Here is a 21534-nt window from a genome sequence, read left to right as displayed (position 1 = left end):
CTTCTCTTCTCTTCTCTTCTCTTCTCTTCTCTTCTCTTCTCTTCTCTTCTCTTCTCTTCTCTTCCTCTTCTCTCCTCTCCTCTCCTCTCCTCTCCTCTCCTCTCCTCTCCTCTCCTCTCCTCTCCTCTCCTCTCCTCTCCTCTCCTCTCCTCTCCTCTCCTCTCCTCTCCTCTCCTCTCCTCTCCTCTCCTCTCCTCTCCTCTCCTCTCCTCTCCTCTCCTCTCCTCTCCTCTCCTCTCCTCTCCTCTCCTCTCCTCTCCTCTCCTCTCCTCTCCTCTCCTCTCCTCTCCTCTCCCCTCCTCTCCCCTCCTCTCCCCTCCTCTCCCCTCCTCTCCCCTCCTCTCCCCTCCTCTCCCCTCCTCTCCCCTCCTCTCCCCTCCTCTCCTCTCCTCTCCTCTCCCCTCCTCTCCCCTCCTCTCCCCTCCTCTCCCCTCCTCTCCTCTCCTCTCCTCTCCTCTCCTCTCCTCTCCTCTCCTCTCCTCTCCTCTCCTCTCCTCTCCTCTCCTCTCCTCTCCTCTCCTCTCCTCTCCTCTCCTCTCCTCTCCTCTCCTCTCCTCTCCTCTCCTCTCCTCTCCTCTCCTCTCCTCTCCTCTCCTCTTCTCTTCTCTTCTCTTCTCTTCTCTTCTCTTCTCTTCTCTTCTCTTCTCTTCTCTTCTCTTCTCTTCTCTTCTCTTCTCTTCTCTTTCCAAGCATACTGGAAAACTGAAATCAACAAGGCTTTAAAATACTTTGACAAACACTTTGGAAAAATCTGTTTTTGAAAGCTGCAATATATATCCTCATTATATAAATATCCATTGTGGCCCACTATTGCTATCTGAATTAATACAAGAAGGAAAAATCCTAAATCTTCTTCATCTGTTTAAGTGGAAAGATTTTCTAAAGGACTATGCACAATACAAATTTGCCTTCTGAAACTTTTAACATACACTCTTTGGCTACATTAGTGACATCTTTATACAGACAAAGATTTTAAAGAGTTTTAAAAATTGCCTTCTAACAAAAATTTAGAAATGTCACTACATGTGGCTTTATTTATGAGAAAGCAAGGGTTTCTTAATGTTTTCTGGTGGCATTTCAAAGTTATTTTCCAAATATGCAAAGGAGATACTCATGTGTAAATTGTTAGCAGTACAAGACACACTGCTACAACAGCAGGGATACTTGATACTATGGAATTCACACATCACAGTTACTCAAAAGTGTAAGGAAGAAAGTGGAGCTTTGAAATTCTGAGGGCTAAGGCCCTTTACTTGTCATTTTAAAAACCTTGGTTTTGGAGGAGAAGCATTCCATAAATGCTGATAAAGAGTGAGAAGGCTTCTATAACTGGGCAGTATGCACAGTAAAGCTAAATCCCAACCATTCTTTTAAAATGCATGTACCTTTTTGTTCTGTTTTTTTCCTCTTAACATTGACAGCCATCCACAGCGACTCAAGGCTGATTTACCTCGAAGTACAGATTCTGAAAATTTGTGAGGAAAACCCAGTGAGAAGCCCCAATCACTGTTTCTCATAATCCATCCAATGCATACTTTCAGGTTTGTTTTTTTTTTTTTGATTTTGCAGAAGAATGAGCACCCTGAAATTCCTTTTCCAAGCAGCTGATTAAAGCCAAGCACTCATCCTGGACAAGCAGGTGAGCTGAGGATGAAGGATGTAAAACACAGGGCTAGCTTGCCTGTCCTTTTGCTGCTGCTCTGGGATCTAAAGAGCCATCTCTATCACAAAAGCATCTGCACAAGACCTTTATGCAAGGATGAATTTTATTTGATCCTAAAAAGACTTTAAAGGCAATGAAATGTATGTCACTGATCTGCACCCTGGGAATCTGGCCAGTAAAAACAGGCTGCCTATTTATTAAGTACTGATTATGTGTCACATACATTGTCACCCAACCTTCAATTATATTAAACAACCAAAAAACAGAATCTAGTAGGGTACATCTGACTTAGCCTATGAAGATAAGGATACAAAAGCTTGAATCAGATATAGACATTCCTTTTAGGTGAATGGAGCACATGCTTTTAGAATATTTAAGTATCATGCTCAAGGAGCTACTTGTCTGGCAAATAACAGCTTCTGAAAGAGAAGGATTATTTTTCTCTATATGTTGGTCAGAGCAATGACAATAATTCCTCCCTCTTAAAGAGTCAAAGAGCAAGTTCTTTCCCATTACCTTCTCATCCTCCTAAGGCAGGCAGGTGTTGTCTAGTGTCATAGGCCAGAGTTCCCAAATTCACTTTCATTTGAAAATTTCCTCAATTTTTCCCCTGAAAAATGTATGTTTCCAGCTCTCGCCTAAAGATGAGGTTGATTCAGTGTTATGTCCATCAATTGTCCCATCATTCAACTACTTTCAGTGCTGCAAAAACCAAATCTGTTTCCAATGCAGCTTGTGAAAATTCCTACTTGGGGCATGTCACTCACACTTTTCAGAAAGGATTAGACATATTTATGGATTATTATTGTGTTTCAAATTAAATCACGGGGTTTTTTATCTCTTGCACTGGAACGTCCTTGTGCTATGCTAACTGGTATTAACAGCTAAACTGTGTCCACTTGTCCATATAAAAAGGAATAAAATCTGAGCACTTGGCTGTTCTGTATAATTTGAACAGCATTTGTTGCCTTGTCATTACAGACAAAAACATTACAATGACTCTTAAGGTAGTAACAATAAAACTCTTTGCACTAACAGAATGAGTCAGAAGGGCCTGTATCCAGCTGACACCAGTTGTTAGTGGTGGCATGAAGTGACAGGATGAGGTCCATGATAGGTATGCATGCACACGTCTTCTGTCAATATTAATTGATGTCATGGGGCAAAATGCCTGAAGAGCATAATTAAAATTTCCCCTTGAGCGTAGTTCAAATCATGCTTGAGAAGAGTTGATATTGCAGCCACCTGAAACCACTTTAGCTTCACTACTTTTGCTTTCAAGGTTGTTTTGGGGTGCTCAGCACATATTAGAGATAATTCATGCCATTCCAGTTTGCACTCTTAATAGTCCGTTTCCTTTTCCTCTGATTATTTTTCTTGCACATTTAGGAGAACTGTAGGAATTGTGTCAGAATATTAATCCTACAAAATGTCTGCAGAGAAGGGATAATTTGGAATGGATCAGAATCCAGGTCTAGTAAATATTGCTTTAATTTAATAGTGTTTTAAACAACTGCAAACCTTCTCACCTTCGTCACCTTCTAGTGAGGAGCTCTCATAAGTCACTGGCCCAAAATGTGATTCAAATGCAAAGGTCCAATAAGCAATCTCTTGATTTTGGACCTATGCTGGACTCACCGGTGGTAAATATGCACTGCTGTAAAGCAATTTTTGTTAATTCAGTGCTGTTTCTTCAGTAACTTTGCAATCTTGGACTATCATTATTTTATCTTAGATATGGATTATCTTTGAACAGTTGGCAGCTGCTCCTCAACATCTGACCTATTGTAGCAGCTACAGAAGTTTCTTCTGTTCATGCAGAGGACAGAAATCCTCCTCAAAGGCATTTGAGGCCTCACCTGTGCGGTTCTTGCCATGTTATTTCTTCATGCCTCACTGTGCCTGTGTGAAAATCATTGTCAATTAAGCCTGTCCCTAAAAGTGGAGCAAAGTAAAACAGAAGTAGAGAGTTTGAGGAAGGGTTAAGGTTACTGAAGGATTTTTCACAGAAAACAGCAATAGAGTATATTGTCTACCTTACGTTTTTCACCAAACTTCCCATGATTTTTATCAGCTATGCTGTTTTCACGAACTAAACCACAGACTAGGGCTGTATTGCTAAAAAGCATTATTGGACACTCATATTTTAACTGTTGATTTTTCACTTCCCACTCATGAAAACTGGTTAAGGCTCTGCAGGCATCTGATGGGAAGGATAGAAAGCCTGGAGGTTTGATACCCAATATTTATCCACACATATTAGTTTCTTACTTACACTATGATAATTTTTTTTTTTTCTGGAAACATCTCATGGTTTTATGAAATGAGCTGGAAAGAATGAGAAATCCATGGAAATGCTCTAATTCAGAGTCATATTGCCCATACAAGGCAGATACAGATTACTTTATCCTGGTACAGACTGACATTATTCAAATTGAAGCACAACATTTCCAAGATTGGCTTATAAAATAACAGTCACATGAGAATTTAAAGGCAGATGGACTTATTAATTTAATACTTTCCATAGCTTTCTCTATCACCTTATCTGTGACCTGAGTAAATATGTTTTCAACAAAATGTTACAAAAGTATGTCATTTCTTTCAATGGGGTTAGGTAAGCATGGAATGTGCTAGCAGATACTTTAACAATCTTTAGGAAAACAAAACCATTTAATTCAGACACCCACTTACCATATTTTACATGGTTTTCAGCCATGATGTCACTGGGACTGTCTTTAAGTCAAACCAAGCTAACAAGAGGAAAGGAAGGAAGTAACAGAAGGCATTCAGCAATTATCATCCTTTAACAGTCACAGGGAATTAAGACCATAAGTTCTGTACCCTGCAAAAATATCACACTGTGTTATGCAGTTCCTTCTTAAAAAATTCCCAAGCTGTATCAGACCTTATTTTTCAAAAGGATAATTAAATTTCTTAGAAAACATAGCAATACACTTCTGACCTTAGCATCACAGATGGCCAGTGCTTCCCTTGATCAGCAGCTTCAGTGGAAGCTGTGCTGAGGAGGACTGGGCTCCATGTCAGGAATATTTATGTAGAACATTTAAAAATTGCACAGCTCTTCTACTGCAAGCTTGTTTGGCAGTGTTCCAGCATTAATCAACAGTATTTATACCAGAATGGAAAATTCAAAACTAAAATGCCCTATTAAATACAAATCATCAAACGGAAAAAAAAAAAAAAAGGAAGAAGAAGACAAAAACACTACAAAGAAATTAAAATCTTGAGAAAGAAAAATGAGAGTAAAGGTTGTCATTTTCATTCCACTGAAATTATACTATAAATGATGGCAAAACTAGATTAGGTGGACCACAGTCCATCATTCATCATTATAAGGAAACTAATATTACACATAAAACACAACATATTCTGACTGTTCAGCACAGTATTTTTTTAAAAAGAACAACAAATACACAGCTTATTTATGCTATTGCACATAGATATGTAAAATTATCTTCATATTATAAAAGCAATACCTACCCTAAAGACATCTTTCTTGTTTGCTTAAAGAAAACCAGAACTGCACTCAAAATTATTTGTCTCCAGAGTCCAAAACAATATATCATATTTGACTGCTGAGATGAGCAAAAATTTTTTATACAAACATAAAGAAAGAGCATCCATTTAGCTTAGAAGCTGGTATTATTAATTAATTCTTGAGAAATCAGCAAAATGATAGAAGTGCTCTGAGCAGAATAGGGATGATTTTATGATACATTATCTGTACTCCATTGCCCACCTTCATCCTCTGGAGATGCAAAACTTCTCTGCATTCCAAGGAAAGCTGCTCCCATCATAGACACTATGGGACCAAATAATTTCAATGCCCTGTATCTTGGCTAAAATCTGGGGAGTGTTTACGGTATAGACCTCAAGTGGGCAGACTCCTCCCTTGCACAGGGAGTGCATGTGATTGTCATGTTTCTATCCGTTTCCTAGTGGTTAGCTCCCACTTCAGACACCACGCCAGTGCTGGTGACTATGAGCATTGCAAGCTGGAACTCGTTAAAAGGCTTGCTTAACTTGGGTTAAGCATGTGGCTTAATTAAGGCATGTTTTATGCACTTCTGTCTGATAATATAAAAATAACTGCATTGGTTTGCTTGAAATGCAGCTGCTACATGGTGTCATGGAAATAAGTGTTAAAAGCTTTTGATTCATTTTCTTTTAAATCGTCTCACTTTCAAGACATACAACTAATAGGATCACCACAACACATGATACTGTTCTGGAAGCTATGGTTGCATCTGCTCACAAGTAGGAGCTTGCAGAAGTTCCCAGTTGCTAAAAGCTTTAAATAGACTGGAACTATCAACTGGTTCCATGTGTTCCTCCCAGACATATCAGCTTTTATGAACACTTTTTCCCAACTGGAAGAAATCTACTTTTAGAAGGGGCTGATAGGTTACTAGATTTTTCAACAACTGCCTGAATTTCAATTCCAGTTTGGCTGAAATCATAAAGTATTTGGATTATTTCATTGCTAACTATTTCAATGATGATATATTCTGTTCCAGCTGTAGTTGGCTTCAGCTGAATACACTGAGGTTAGAAAATTGATCTAACCATTAAAAGCCATTCACACTCCAGTATGACACATACACTGCTCTTCTGCTGGTGGGACTTCCAAACAGTTTAATGATTAACAAAAGTTAACAAAGTGAATTATTTTTAAAAATTATACAGGCAATGATAATGTGCTGGTTTGAAAGTAATGGGAAATTGCCTCCAGGGATATATTCACATTATATTTTCTCTTTTCTCTTTCCAACACTGACCTAGAAAACTGAGGTTCTTGTGCAAGTACAGTTTCAGAAGGTGAGGTTTTTGAGAAAACTCAAAATTTTGCAACACTAGTCATGCTGAGGTAAAGACCTACTTGACTCCAGTTGAGTGTCATTGCTCCCAAGTACAAAGTAGAATATGAAACAGCAACTTTTTCCAATCAAACCCTTAGCTTCCATTATTTAAAATGTTGCCTGCAAAATCATCCAGTGGAGTTTGCAGAAAGATTGAACATATTTTTAAGGTGTGACTTGTCACTTGCATTTCCGATACAGAAATGGTAGTAATCTACGGTATCCTGAAGGGAAGAGAGGACTTCACTTGTATAATTTTCTACTTGCATGAAAATGCTCAGCTTGTGTTACTTCTCCAGAATCTCACCATAAAATTTCCTTTTTAGCCACAATGAACTATATGATTTTACACAATCTGGTAAGATTCTTTAGTTTGAAGGCTGCTGTGGAAATTTGCCCCGTTCAAGGGCCAAAGAGAATGGAAGACCTATTTGAGGGTCACAGCCCCTGGTTGCTAACTCAGGTGAGTGCAGAGGCTGTTACAAGACTGACCAGACTGTGCACTGTCACTCAAGTGCACTTTCTTTGACAAGAGCACGAGTTAGAGTCGCTGCACTGTATTTGCTCATGAGCACATTTTGGATTCACAACCAATCCCAAGTTAGCTTGGGATCATCTCCACCCATCTCATGGAACAAAATTTTTGCTGAGCAGAGCCATCAAGTGAGATGCAAAGAATAAATACATATTGAAAAATAAAATAAATCCTTTGCATTTTGCCAGCTTAGCCTTTAATAAGGTATTTTTTAAACAGTCGTTTAAAGCTTAGATACCATGATGATCTTTTGGCATGAGATAAGTATCAAATAATTTTAAATAGAAAAATTATTTGAAAGCTCTTCTCACTAAGTGTCAGCCTAGAAACTTAGTAAGTATGAAGTATTAGTTAGTAAGTATGAAGACTGCCACATGGGGAAACAGTTCCAAAAATTATCACGATGCACACAGCAATGTCAGAGTGCTTATGCTACTTGCCTCATAGTTTCACAACATTTAAGGCCAGGAAAAAAACTAATTCGTCTTATTCAACATGTATATCATAGGTCATGGTATTTCACTGAAACCAATTTTGCTAATTTTCTTTAAAGTACCACTTTTCAATCCTCCAGATGAAATAGAACAAAACTCAGTGTTTCTTGAACATAGCTTGATTCAGAAGAAAACCAGGCCATTTCAAAGCACAGCTTATTGACCAATGACAACCCACTATTACTTTGATTAAGCCCTACTTTTTGAGAGAAAAGTAAAGAACATTTAGATAATTGCACATCATCCTGCATGACCCAGGCAGGCAACCCACTGCAGCACAAGACTTCCATGCCATCACAGGCACCAGCAATTTGTGCCAGTGTCTTTTAATAGAGCTTCTAAAGCTTTAAGTGAGGTAATGTCAGTTAAAGACAAAAAGCAAGTTGGGGAAAGGATCCTGGAAGCTGTGTCAAATCCTGATCAAAAATATGACATTAAAGGATAGAGAATAAAATAATAAATATCTCTGGACATACCCTGACATCAAGTCTATTTTTGCACACTTTGCTCAATTGAGAAAGAAGTAAACTTCATATATTTTCATATTGGTAAAACTTCACAATTGCAACCAGGTCATGCTGCAGAGAAACAATACCTGATCTTTTTCTGGCAGCTAGTGACAATTTCCTTTTGTGCTGTGGACTGGAGAAGTTTGAGTGTTGCTGAGCATCAGATGGTAGCTGCATTCCTTCAGGGCTGTTTCTAAGCTAAGAGGACAGCAAGCTCTCCCTTGCTTACCATTATGCCACAGATAATGTGGGAGAAGGTTTCTGGTTTTCAGAATTCAAAGTGAAAGGATAGCTGTAGAGAGAGAAGCAAAGATCAGGATCAGCAAGCACGGCTTCTTGAAGCTGTCAGTGTGCTCTATAGAAAGAAACCACGTTTTCATTTTCCTGCTGGTTTGTTGCATATTCTAACTTTATTCTTTACTGTTTTCATTGTTACATAAAGAATTTTGGTCTGTTTTCAGTGTATTTTTCTCCATTTTTTCTCTGAAAATACATAATATAGTTGAAATATAGCAGCAGCCTCTAAGTTTTCCTTTCATCAGAAAAATCTTACTTATTAACAACTTTTACTTCCTTATAATTTTCTAAAAATTAAAAAAAAAGCCCTGGTATCATGGAGGAGAACTCCAGTAATACTAATTGGTTTCAAATGACTAGTCTGTTTTAAAGGTTATGCAATTATTAGAATGCTGCTTCATTCTCTTGAAGTAGATTGGGGAAGATATTTTAGCCACAGATAAAATTCTGGCAAATTCAGCCCAGTACGTTGCTGCTGTATGATTTAATAATTTATGAAACATAAGGAGTGCAGAAGAAGTGTTGCCAGGCTGACCAAATTTTTTTCAGTCTGCATTCTGTGTTACACTATACAAACTGCAGTCTGTCCAATTTCCGATTAGGATAATTTGCCATTATTCCCTAGGCCCTTGTATAGAGCATTTTTAGAATGAATAATTAGTAGTTTGCTTACATATATTGCTTTCTATATCAGAGTAAGCTTCATCAGTTTAAGGACTTTTTCCCTGTTTTTTCCTTGGAATAGGCTGAGGCAAAAATCCATTGCCTCAGATAATCAATTGCCTTGTTCACAGTTATACAGCATAGTCATGCCATTGCAATGACTTTAATGTAGCCATTACAGGTCATTTCAGTAGCACGGCACAAAAAACTTAATTTTGTACAAGTGTCAACAGTGCTGAAAAATATATCAGTCTTTCCTTTTTAGTAAGCATGAGATGCCACAAGCCTTTGCAAGATCTTGCCTGAATCATAGATTTTCATAAGTCATTCTATCATCAGAGGAGTGGTTAAGCAACCCTGGCAACACAATACTTGTTTACTTGCATAAGAAAACAGATAAATAAAATCTAAATTAAATGTAATCTCTTCTAAAAATGCAGTTTAGCTGCCTTAATAGCTGTCAGAAATTCTACTTGAAAAACATGAGCCATTTGAATAGTCTTTTGAAGCCTATCCTGCCTGCAGCTCTACTATTGGTGGTGCATGCACAAGACAGATTGTGTGCCACATTAGCAGCAACTTTGCAACTCAGATTCAGACACCAATCTTGCCAAATTGGCTGCAGCTTCTTCTTCCTAAGAATGGACAGTGTACGTTATATCCCAAGCAGTTCTTAGTAATGTTTTCATGGCTGAGCAAATATCAAACAATATCATGTCTCTTGAAAAAATTAAACAAATAAAGCAATGTTTATGTATCTTCTGAAACAATGATTGTTTTTTTTTTCTCTCCTAATCTTTAATATATTTTCCATATTTCCAAGAGCTATGTCTAGTTCTTGGGCCCTCCACTTCAAGAAGGACATTGAGTGCTGGAGCATGTCCAGAGAGGGGCAGTGGAGCTGGTAAAGTGTCTAGACAGTAAATATTTTGAGAAGCAGCTGAAGGATCTGGAGTTGTTTAGCTTGGAGAAAAGGAGGCTTAGGGGGGACCTTATCAATCTCTACAACTGCCTAAAATGAGGTGGTAGCCGGGTGGAACTCAGCCTCTTCTCTCAGGCAACAAGTGATAGGATGAGAGTACACAGCCTCAAGCTGCACCAGGGGAGGTTTAGGTTGGACACCAGGAAGAATTTCTTCACTGAAGGGCTAGTTAGGCATTGGAATGGGCTCTACATGGATTGGTGGAATCATCATCCGTGGAAGCATTCAGGAAACAACTGGACATGGCACTTATTGATCTGATTTAGTTGAAATTATGGTGTTGAGTCAAAAGTTGGATTCAATCACCTTGGAAGTCTTTTCCAACCTTAATGATTCTGTGTTTCTATGAAATATTTCAATTCATCATTGTACCTCAAAAGAAAGTGTGATGTATTCTAGTGACCCCCACATGTTTTGGCAGTCCTCATGTAGAACTCTTGTAGGAGCATGGTTAAATACGACATTTCAGACCACTTCACAGAGTAGAGTCTGTTTTATGCCTAGTACAAAAGAGAGCTCATTTTAGCTCTGCTGTCAGTACACTGTGGAAATACACAAGATTGCACTATCTAAACCCCTTACCATACCAAACCACATAGGTTGTGGTTGGCCAGAGAAATGTTTAACTTGTTTTTAAAAACATTTCTTATAAGGCAATTTCCATTTACTGCATTCCTATGAAAAACAATTCTGTTTCATGTCCACCAGAGAAAGTTTACAATGACATAAGATCCAGTGGTGCAAAACTTGTCTTTTGGGCAAGGCAGGATAAGTGAAGCAGTTCCCAAATTCCCATCTCAGGGCCCAGAAATATCCAAACAGAACACTTCTGCTTGACTTGAAGCCTGAGGTAGTACACACCTCTAGGAGAGTAATTTTCATTTGGCTGCATCTAAAACCTGACTGGCTTAAATGCTCCTTGCTTTAGCAAAGTGAAGGGTTCCTGAGGACTGTATGATTTAAAGACAGAAAAATAAGACAATCAAATTAAATTCTAGATAGTACTTACAAAAGTAATTAACCTTTTTTGATTTTTCTAGGCTTCCCAGTCATCTGCTATCTCAATGGCTGACAAATCTGCCACCTCTTTTTTTCTTTAAGTTTCTCTCCATGTCCCTTCAGTACTTTCTCCCCATAATTTGCACAGAAGTTCTCTTTGTCATATTGTGGCATTTTCAAGGCTGCTACAATATTTTGCAAGTCATATATCAAAAGAAGCACATTTCTAAAGTGTTTATACACTTTAGAAATGTTGCAGCCTATTAGCACACTTTTACTTCCCACCTGGGAGGCCACATGTGACAGCTGAACTGCACAGATGGAGATATGTCATAGTCCTTTGTTTAAATCACCTCTCCTCCTTTCGACCCGGTTGTGTCTCATGCTTTCCCACTAAAAACTGTGTCTTTTTGACAACAAAGATGTTGTGAATCATTAGCACAAGGTAGTGGAAAAAAAATGGGACAAGCTAGAGCCCAGAGCTCTAGTCTGTTGTAGCCTAGAGCAACAACAGCAGCCTACCAAAAATAAGAGGGTTTCTCTCTTACAGAAAGTTGATATCTCTAGTGAGACATCAGACTGAGCAGGAGAACTGTCTATGGAGGACAGGCAAGGTACCTAACCTGATGAGGTTGACTGCATCCAGAAACTACAGCCCAAACATCCTCTGGAGTTAAAAATTCTGTTAACTGCTTGCTGTCCTCACCCTTGTGTACCTAATATAACCATGCTTCTGATCTGTGCACTTGCTCTTTCTGAACAGTGGCAAAGTGGAATTTACACCATAAGATAGTCTGCTTTTAATAAGGCTCTTCTTCTTCTGTTGTTGTAATTCCAAAGTCTATTCCAATATTTGCAAGTGCATTGCAGAGGAGTTCAAAAAACAGCATTAAAAAAAAAAAAAGAAAAGAAAAGAAAAAATTGAGCCTCACAAATGTTTATTTTAAAATCAGGCGAGGTACAAAAGAATTAATGTTACCTTTTTTATTTGAAGTTGTGTTTAAATTTAGCCATGTATTTTGTTGTTACATAATACCAACAGCTGTAAAACTTTAAAACAAAATTAAATTAGGGTCTTTATTTTGTCCAAGTTTTTGCTGAGAAATTCAGACTTTGTCCTACTTATAAAGCCATTTCAGATAAGGGTAGCCTACTTGCATCTTATTACTTTTCCAAAATAGCACAAAGAAAAAAAAATCTGAAAAGAAAATGGACGGAGTGGGAAAAGGAATCTCTTTCCTAGAAAATTATTCCAGATGCAGCCAGCAAAAAAATTACACAAACTATGAATAAAAGCTTTCACTAAAATAACTGTGGCAACTTATCTGGATTCTAGGGTCTCTGCAGGTCCTCCATTTCTTCTGTCACTCCAATTGTTTATCTGTGCTAGTCCTAGGGAAACAAAACAATACAAAACAATCTGGTAAAACATTGTTAAAAGAGAAACTTCAGAAATTGTAAGTTCACATGGGAACTACCTGAAAGCTGACAGTCTGAAATTATTTCAAACTGCATTCAACAACTGCTACAAACAGGGATTGTTTTCTCTTGCTTCAAGAAAGCCATAGGAATAGTCAAAGTTGTCTTCTTCCACTTCTTCAACACTGGGTCCTAATTACTGAAAGAAATACTCACATATTGAGTTTAGTGCAGTAAATCTCATTATCTTTTCACAGTGATCTGATAATATTTTCAGTCCAAAGATAGGGTGGGTGGCAGGATGACCAGCAGATGCAACAAGCATGTGGATTGTGGAGAGCACAGGGCCTCAGAGTGTAAGGGAGCTAAATGATAAACCTCACCTAAGTGTTTCAAGGTATCAAAAAATTCCCAGCTCACATTCACTCACAACTGAAGGCATTTTTCTTCTTTATCTAGGCTAAATGTTTCCTTCCATGTGTATTAGGTCTATGAATTGTTTTGTGTTTGATGAAAATCTGATTAAATTGATTATTATTTCTTGATCAATAAAACAGCCCCACTCTTAAAAGTTCAACTACAGACAAAATAAACTTAAACTTCAGTAGCAGGAGAGGACGTTTTAAGTTTTTTTCCTATTTTGTAACTTAAGAAAATGAGATATATCTTAAAGCAAATGAGAAGTTACTTTTAAAAAGAAATTTTAAACTAAGGTTAAACAAAAGAATTTGTTATGTAAAATTTCTGTATTTTCTGTAATAAGTGGCTTAGTAAGTAATAAATTTCCAATCACACAATCACACTGAGATCAACAGATAATTTACAACTCATTTCTTCTAAATAAACTTTTAAATCCTCCTCTTTGGTAATGTTTCCATCATAGCTAAAACCTTCATTTATATGTTAGCATGCAAAAAAAGATTAAAAAATTCTCAAGGACTCACTCATCATGGAAGCTGAATTCTTTGGGGACATTCAACCATACTTAACAGCTGATATATTAATTTCCTTCCCATATAGTTCATCACAGACTATATTTTAACATCATAATAAACAGAATGCAGCAGAAATTCCACTTAGTTCCCAAAGATTCCATGTGGGTTTCCCCCAGTGGATTTCCCCCCACTATCAGGCATCAGTCCTGCATAAGGGGGAATGGGTGAGGAGAACGTGTGTCTATGGAAACAGCCATGTTCATTGCCAGGAGGTGCTATTAGTCACTGCAGTAAAAACAACCAGAGGAATTAAGTCCTGTGTTTAGACAGATAAGACAAAAATCATCTCCAAAAATCACTAATCCTAACTCTTCAAGCGCCAAAGGTGCTTGAAAGGATTAGTGGCATACTTAAAAAAAGAATCTTTAAGAATCCTTAATCTCGGTGAGTTTGGAAGGTCCCAGTACCTTTCAGTGCTCCTCAGCATGTGTTTGCAGCTCCTCACAACACCTGTGGCACCGAGCGGCACCAGCTTTTCACTGCTGTGCACAGAATAACTCACAGTGCAGAGCAAACTGACCCTCTCTGGAGCCACCTAAGCTACACCAACAGGGTTTAAGCAGAGCAGGGTGAGGACCCTGTGGTGGAGGAGCAGCCCTTCACTCCTGCCCCAGCTGGCTCAGGTGGCAGTGTCTATGCATCTCCTTGTAGAAGGCATCCTGAGACAGCAGCTGTGCCCACTGTAGCTGAGGGGCAGCATGGGGAGATACACCAGCAGACACACTGCTGGACCCCTCAGGGCAGAGAAGGTGCCAGCAATTACCTGGGCACCATGGGCTGAGAGAAGCTCCATATCTCCAATGCTAGAAGCCAAGAAGGGTCAGGCTGCTGAGCTCAGAACTGGGTAATGGGCCATGACCAGCCACAATTCAGAGGCTGCTGGGTATTTATGGAAGCCTCTCAAGGATGCACAGCCTCACTGCTCCTTCCTTGTGAGCTGGAAGGCATTAACAGGTTCTCTGCATTTGATATTACCTACATATTTTGTCTCTTTTCCTTTTACCCACTGTGTCTGAATCAGATGAGTAAACCCCTCTCCTCTGTTATAGCAGGATAAAATAAAGGAACTCCTGAGAAGATGAGAAGTTACTCCAGGTGGTATTTGAGGGTTAATGGAGTAAAATTTGCTTCTGTGCCTGCAGCTACTGCCATTCCTCTGCTTGAGTAATAGAGCCTTAAACATTTAAGTGATGGATGTCAGTGCATGCCAGCTGCAAACCAACAGAGCAGGCTGTAAACACATTTTACCCATTTCTCTCTTTGTTTTTTAATGTGCTCTTTTTCTCAGCCGAGCTGCTCTCGCCTCTCCAGCACTGATTCACACTGACATGAGTGAGCCCAGCCAGCCAGGGCAGGGGAGGTACAGCCTCATATGACTCATGGTGTTCAGAAAGTTTTGGTCATCAGGCTTACAGCAGCCCTATGGTTAGCACCTCAGCTGCAGAATTTCACCTTTGGAAATTTTATTCCCCCTCTTCTTTCAGCTGGAAGAAGCCATTCCTGTATATCTGTAGGATTTTTTCATTAAGGTGGCTGATGTGCAAACATATGTACCTTTACATACCTCCCAGCAGCAATTCCAAGAGAAACATATTTCTGCATCCATTAGATCTGAGGCAGAAGCTGTCACATTTGTGCGGAGATATCTTGTGGAGATGCAGATACTTGTTTTTCACAGGACAGGAGATGACCTATTTTGTGAAAAATCTATTTTCTGCCCTGTATTTAATGGGGCCATATTCCATAAATGAGACTGGTTTCTGTTCCCTAAGCCATGGGGCTCATGTGCTCACCTCCAGCCCTGCCTCCTGTCTGGGCTGCAGGCATGTGCTGCTGGGAGCTTGTGGCTCTGTCCCTGGTCCATCTTCTGCAGCTCCTAGCTGGAGCCCAGGCATGCCCCACTCCTTCTGCCCTTCAGAGGCTGACCCATGGGTCTGCTGCAGATCCAGACCTGTGGGACAGTGCTGTGGGTGAGAGAGCTCACTGGCTTGCTCTTCCTAAGGAGGCAGAGGCAAAGCTGGAGAAGGATCCTGAAGACATGAGATAAAGTGCTGCAAGGTGCTGATAAGGCAGGTTTACTTTGTAGTTGCAGCACTGCCTTTGCCTGCCAAAACTTCCAAATGAGCTATGTGAGGCTTGTTGGAGGCAAGGCTTCTTTATTTGCTAAACAAGGGGGGCCCCAGGACATATCTGTGTCTAGCTGAAACAGTGACAACCAAGTGCAAACAAGACCCAATTAATTTCATTAGGCTAGATGAACTGGGTGTATACTAGCAGTGAATTTTGAACTTACTCTATAAGTGCATCTTCCTGTTCTAATATACATTCTTGGTGGCTTACTTTTCAACTGCTGGCTTTGGAAATCAAAAACCTATCTTAAATTTGACAACTAACTTAACTACTGTGCAGTGCCAGTGGTTTCTTTCCCTCTTGTTCTCCCTGCTTGCAGTGTGATGGGTTAGTTAAGTGCTGAGGTGTTTGCTCCTTGCATGTTCCCTCACTGCACCCCCACAGTAAAACCCACATTAAAATGAATTCTAATGCATCATCAGTGCCATTTATTATTTCCTCTTCTTACATCTGCTCTTGAAGCTTTTCAGCTCTCTCTGCCCTGGAAGGTTCTGACTATCTGTAAATAAGGCTGGTAGCCTAGCAACATTGAGTGAATGCACTTCCCTGGCTGAATAACACTGGGCATAATCAAATCAGCTTCTTACGCTATCTGCGGCATTAACACTATGAGTTGAAAACAATTACAAATATTTCATGTACTTTTGCATTATTTTGGAAACATTTTTCAGAATCCTTCAAAAGAAGTCTGTATCACCAAAGTGAAAAAGAAATGTTCAGCTTAGTAGCAAATAAACTATCTCCAGAAACAGGTACAATAATCAGACTGAAAAGATTGGTTAACCTGACCCCTGAAGGAGACTAAAGAGACTCAAATACCCTATCTGAGCATTTGTACTCACCTGCACAGACAACCAGACAATTTGCAGCTACCTTAGGTATCTGACAGAGGGAGAACTGCTTTGTGGTATGAACATGACATTCTCCCAGGCAGGAAATGAGCCCATGTCATAAAAATTGAGCAGCTACCTACAAACAAACAGTCCGTAGGACCATCTATAATCCTTAGGTCTATCTTGCTCTAAAGGGGAAACTTGCACTGTCAAATTGCATTTACCACAGCATATTTCAGGGGTGGAAGCAAGGCACAGCCTTCTCCCTCTCCTGTCATGCTTACATGCATGTGAGGAGAAGCACCATCCTGAAGGACATGTCTCCTGCTCTTTCCATCCCTCGCAGCATTTAGGTTATTCACCCTAGTACAAAGAAGGGTGCATAGGTGCATTCTTTTTTAACAGAACAGTTAAACAAGTTTTAGCATGAAAAGCTGGTTAATTTTATATCAAAATTATGTCAGAATAAATTCTTCAGTTTGTAGTACAATGTACAGACTTGCCATCTTCTAAGAAGCTGTATTTTGTGTGAGCAGAACTTCCTATTTTCAAGCTGCTACATCTCTTCACTTCAGAATAAGGAAATCTTTATTCTGCACTTTTAATTGACCTTTTTAATCTAAACAAGTTTGACTGGGCAATGAGTGAATGAATGGTTCCAGCATAATGTTATCACAAGGCAGAATTGGTGATGCCAAGCACAAAAACAGCTCTGGCTTTTTCTCCCATTTCTCTTCTCTCATCACTGATTAGCAAAGACATTAATAGACAGACAGCAAGAAATCTGGTTTAACTTTGATTTATAAGCTTGGGTGCGTTTTTTTTTTTATTACTATTGGCTGGAAAGATACCTAATTCTATCATAAAAGTAAGCAACTATAAGAAAGAGATACTAAACCCTGTTAGGATGAGGTTCAAATAGAGACTTCCTGCTGATATTTTTGAAAGTTTATTTATACTGATAAATAACTTTATGCAACATAAAATATAAATTTTTAATTCACATTGCTATAAATATAACTGAATCAAAATAGCCATTTCACTTTCTTTTCATATACAGTTCTGCCTAACCAGCTTATATTGCTGAAACCTGACACAGAAGGGGATTTATAGCCAGAGAAAGAGCTTGGATTGGTCTTTCTCACCAGCTTAAAGCATACCTAACTCTGCTTTCTTAACTTAGTACATAGCCCAGCATGGATGGGAGTAAAGATCACAGGCTTGTAAGACAACTGCATTTCCTGATATCTTATTCCAGGCTCTGGAATCTAACACTGTCTGCTCTAAGTAACTGTATTTGCCATCCTTTTATCCTCACAAGGCAAATACATTCTGCTCAGTAAAATCATTGCTTGCCACCTTGAGACAGAGAGCCAGGGATTGGTGATGTGCATGCCCTGAGGTTGTTGCAGCCTAGGAGGTAAAAACTTGCTACTTTGGATGAAATTGGAGTTTGGGAACAATTTCACAGAAACCCTGGGAGATCTATCTGCCTGTTTTGCACCACAGCCTAGCTCCTGTCACAATGATTACTTACCTTTCTGTCAAAATTCCTTTCCTTATTAAGTGATGAGAGACCTCATCAGAATTATTAAGGGACTGCAGCCAGGCATCTCCCAAAACAACAGGAAGAAGGTTCTGACCTTGAGGAAACCTGTAGCAAAGAGGAAAGCTGTGTATAAGAGAGGAGGTGATCAAAGATTAAACCAAATGAAGTGGCATGAGATGTGCCTGAAGGATTAAGAATGGAAGGTGAGACACAGAGACTGGCAAGCAAAAGGAGCAGGAGGTGTTCCCACAAAATGGAGGATGAAAGGAGAGAACTGAAGTATGAGAGAATTAAACTCCTAGCAAGACTTACAGACCAAGTTACAGAATGTCAATATATAAAAATGATGGAATGGAAGATAACTGTCAACTGGATATATGCTCTGTTTAAATTCATCACACCTGTGCACCATGCATCTAATTTGCTTTTGAGATTTAGGGGAAGAATTTCTCTTTAAAAAATCTTAAATATACCTTAAGTAATCCTTTTCCTACCACAGATAATATTTTTTGTTTTCTGTTGCTTTGTTTGCTTTCCTAAATAGGGGAGAACCATCACTTCCTATTGTGATCTTCTCCTTCCCTTAAATGCAGAGGGCTGGAGCTGCTCGTAAAGAGCTAAAAGACTTGACTGGTGAAGTAATAAAAATGTAGTGTGACACCTGATCCTGGATTTTAGGAAAACATTTCTGAGCTAATCAAATAATGACCTAATTGAGGTTTATATTGTGGACAGATTGATCAACATACTGAAAGTGCAAAACTGAGAACCCTGTTCTTGTCCACCTGGCTGTATATTTTGGGTGGACAGAGTTAACTGTGTATTTTTTTTTTCCACTAATGTCTCAAACGTTCTGCAATACATTTTAAAAATCAATTCAAGTACTGAAGGAAAATGGGCATACTTAAAAATGGAACATTAAGCACATAGCTGAGTCTACAGAGCCTGCCTGTGTAGAGGTTTGGCCAGCCCTTTGCAGGGCTATATAAAGTTGTAACACTGTAAAAGCTGCGAGGAAACTGAGAGTGCCAGGTCGGTAATGAATGATTGGTGCTCTGCTGCCTTCGGATCCCCCCAGCCCCTCCTCATTTCTGCAAACAGTCATTATTTTCTGGAATGTCGTGTTGAAGCACATTTCTTGCTCAGTGCTGCAGTGCCCTCCAGTGCTCAGAGAAAACATTTTGGCTTCCATTATCAGGATCCACAATACAGACACCATTTTATATCTAAATGTAAGACTGAGCGCTTCATGGTATTTCAGATGACTCTTTGGTTTGGTTTCCAAATTGTGAAGGCAGTAGCTATACCTAGGTGCCTCTTCCAGTGCCCTGTGTCACCCTGTGCCAGCCAGTACAGTTTTACTGAGAGAAAGCTGCCTCCTGGCCCAAACCTGAGCCAGAAGATGGGTCTGGGGATCCACCCGCACCCCAGGCACAAAAGCAGGCTGTGTCTCTGTAACCTGGGCACATGGCTGCTGCAGGGCTGTGACCCCCAGCTTGGCACGGATTTTCTTCTCCAGGGTACCTTTTTTGCTGCTTGAAACGCTTTTCACAATAAACAAGATGCTTGAGGTGAATGATGATCAGTGAGTCCTATTCTTAAATGGGTTAGAATGCTCCTCTCGACAAAAGCACTGGCAGGTGCTTACTGGCTGTTGTTCAATAATTATTTTTGAAGCAGTAAAGTTTCCACGAACACTGAATGTTGCCAGCTATTTTAATAAAATAGCCTCGTTTAAGGCATGGAGTGACTCGAAGTTGGGTTTTTTTCATTTGTGAATTACATTTTTGCCATTGTATATCTCTAGTGCAGAGGTTTAAGAAACTACACCAGGTGCTTTCCTAAATATAAGTGAGAGAATCTGCACATCCTGGTTAGACACCTGGTTAGATTCAAATAGTTTAGTCTTGTATTTTCAAAAGACTAAAGTAATTTGGTTTCAGGTTTCCAACAAATCACAGTAAGAACTGATAACAAAATATATATATATATATATCCTGATAAATTGTTTTTAATGGAGAGAATCATCCCAACATTCTCTCATCTATGGATTTTTGAGTCAAGAAGGTATCTTTTTAGAGAAGTTGCCAGGGGAACTATGAGTTGTATAAATAGTACAGAGAGAGAACTGTCCCTCACACATTTTTTTCACAGATGGGCAGTACCTGACTGACCACTGCAAAGCTGACAAACCTTTGGTTAATTCAAACACTTGTGGGTCAAATATGCAAAAATCTGATAAATTAGATCAGTCAAATAGGGAAAAAGGTTTGGGGGTGGGTTGTGTGCAGAGAAAGAGGTATACACAAAAACAGAAGGAGGTCAGAGATGAAAATAAGTACTTGTTCTCATGGGAAAGATAGAGAGGATAAAGGAGCCCCTTAGACGCCTTGCACTTGCACATTATAATCTTCAATCGCCCTCTATATTTTGGATTGGCAATTTTGTAGTATTATGAGCAACTAATGTAACAGCATAGCATTTCAGAGAAAGATTTAATTACTTTTCTCCCTGCAATGGTCTACCAAAGGAATTGAAAGCAAAAATATGAAGTTGGGTATTTATAACAAATAGCGGTAGGTTTTGGAATCGGGAGATTTTTTCCCCAGCTTTTAAGTGTGAATCTCATCCTAAGAAAAAGTACTTCAAAGACTTTTTTTCAGACTTTCTAAACACACTAGCAGAGATCCTAACAAAAAGGGCCATGTTGGTGTTCATAACTGATTGGGAGCAGATGCTTGAGAATCAGAATGTACAGTATTTAAATAGGAGTTATGCTAGAAAGACTCTCAAAACTTGTGCTTCATCTTCTTCTTGTTTATATATCAAGAAAAGCTGTAGAATCTGACCTTTAACAGGACCATCTGGATCTGCTAACTTTCCCCAAAATATTACCCTCTCTCTAAAGGTGTGTCCTCACCATGATGATTCTGTGTACAGCAACGCCTAATCTTGACAGACTTGACAGAAGTTCCCAGGATCTGCTCTGGCTACGGTTTTGAAGTTCTGTTATCTTTCACATGCCTTTATCTGCACAAACTCTGCGAAGCAGCGAGGTTCCTGACCAACTTAAAGCAAAGCCTGCTCTAATCCAAATCTGCAAGGATCAGTTTAGACATATATAGCACTCCAGGCCCTCATTCAAAACTGTTGCTGATGTACAAATAGAAGTTTTATGGATCTAAGTAGGCTGACCCAAAAAAAAATAATATTATTCCAAATGCTTCCAACAAGCTTGAATAGGAGTACAAATAAAGGGTATATTCATTCTGTCAGTAGCATATTGTGTTAAGACAAAATCCATGGGCTACTGGGCTGGCCCAGTGCAAGGATACTCTCTCAAAATTCTGAGGTTAAATTGAGAAACTAAAACATTTCCCAAAGCTATGGGCAATAAAACTTCAGAAGCGTACATGAAGAACATGCAAGCTTTAGAAATACTTCTTGAAGGGAAATTACATTTGTGAATACTGCTCTCAATATTTAATGACCTTAACCAAACCATAAAATTTGTGCATAAATTATTATCTGATCAGTTAGCTGAACAGTGGAAATACACAGGAAAGGACTACCAGTTAAAAAACCC

At 39.2% G+C, this 21534-nt stretch overlaps 1 long non-coding RNA gene across 5 annotated transcripts; it reads right to left on the bottom strand.

The window, feature by feature from the left end:
- Positions 1-542: 542 nt before the first annotated feature.
- Positions 543-18510, bottom strand: LOC110475432 (uncharacterized). 5 transcript variants are annotated; one of them, XR_004148266.3, is made up of 6 exons: positions 17937-18510; positions 8168-12414; positions 4355-4413; positions 3523-3598; positions 1386-1465; positions 543-702 (listed from the first exon to the last, which is right to left on the bottom strand). It is a non-coding gene; the product is annotated as an uncharacterized LOC110475432 (long non-coding RNA). The 5 variants fall into 5 exon arrangements; XR_004148267.3 differs by lacking the exons at positions 8168-12414; positions 17937-18510 and adding an exon at positions 5165-8160; XR_004148264.3 differs by lacking the exons at positions 8168-12414; positions 17937-18510 and adding an exon at positions 5424-8160.
- Between the last annotated feature and the right edge of the window lie 3024 nt (positions 18511-21534).

The sequence above is a fragment of the Lonchura striata genome, chromosome 4 (assembly GCF_050655825.1).
Source record: "Lonchura striata isolate lonStrDom1 chromosome 4, ASM5065582v1, whole genome shotgun sequence".
NCBI classification, from domain to species: Eukaryota; Metazoa; Chordata; class Aves; order Passeriformes; family Estrildidae; genus Lonchura; species Lonchura striata.
The sequence above is the reverse complement of the archived record's forward strand: the minus strand, read 5'-3'. Positions and strand labels throughout refer to the sequence as shown.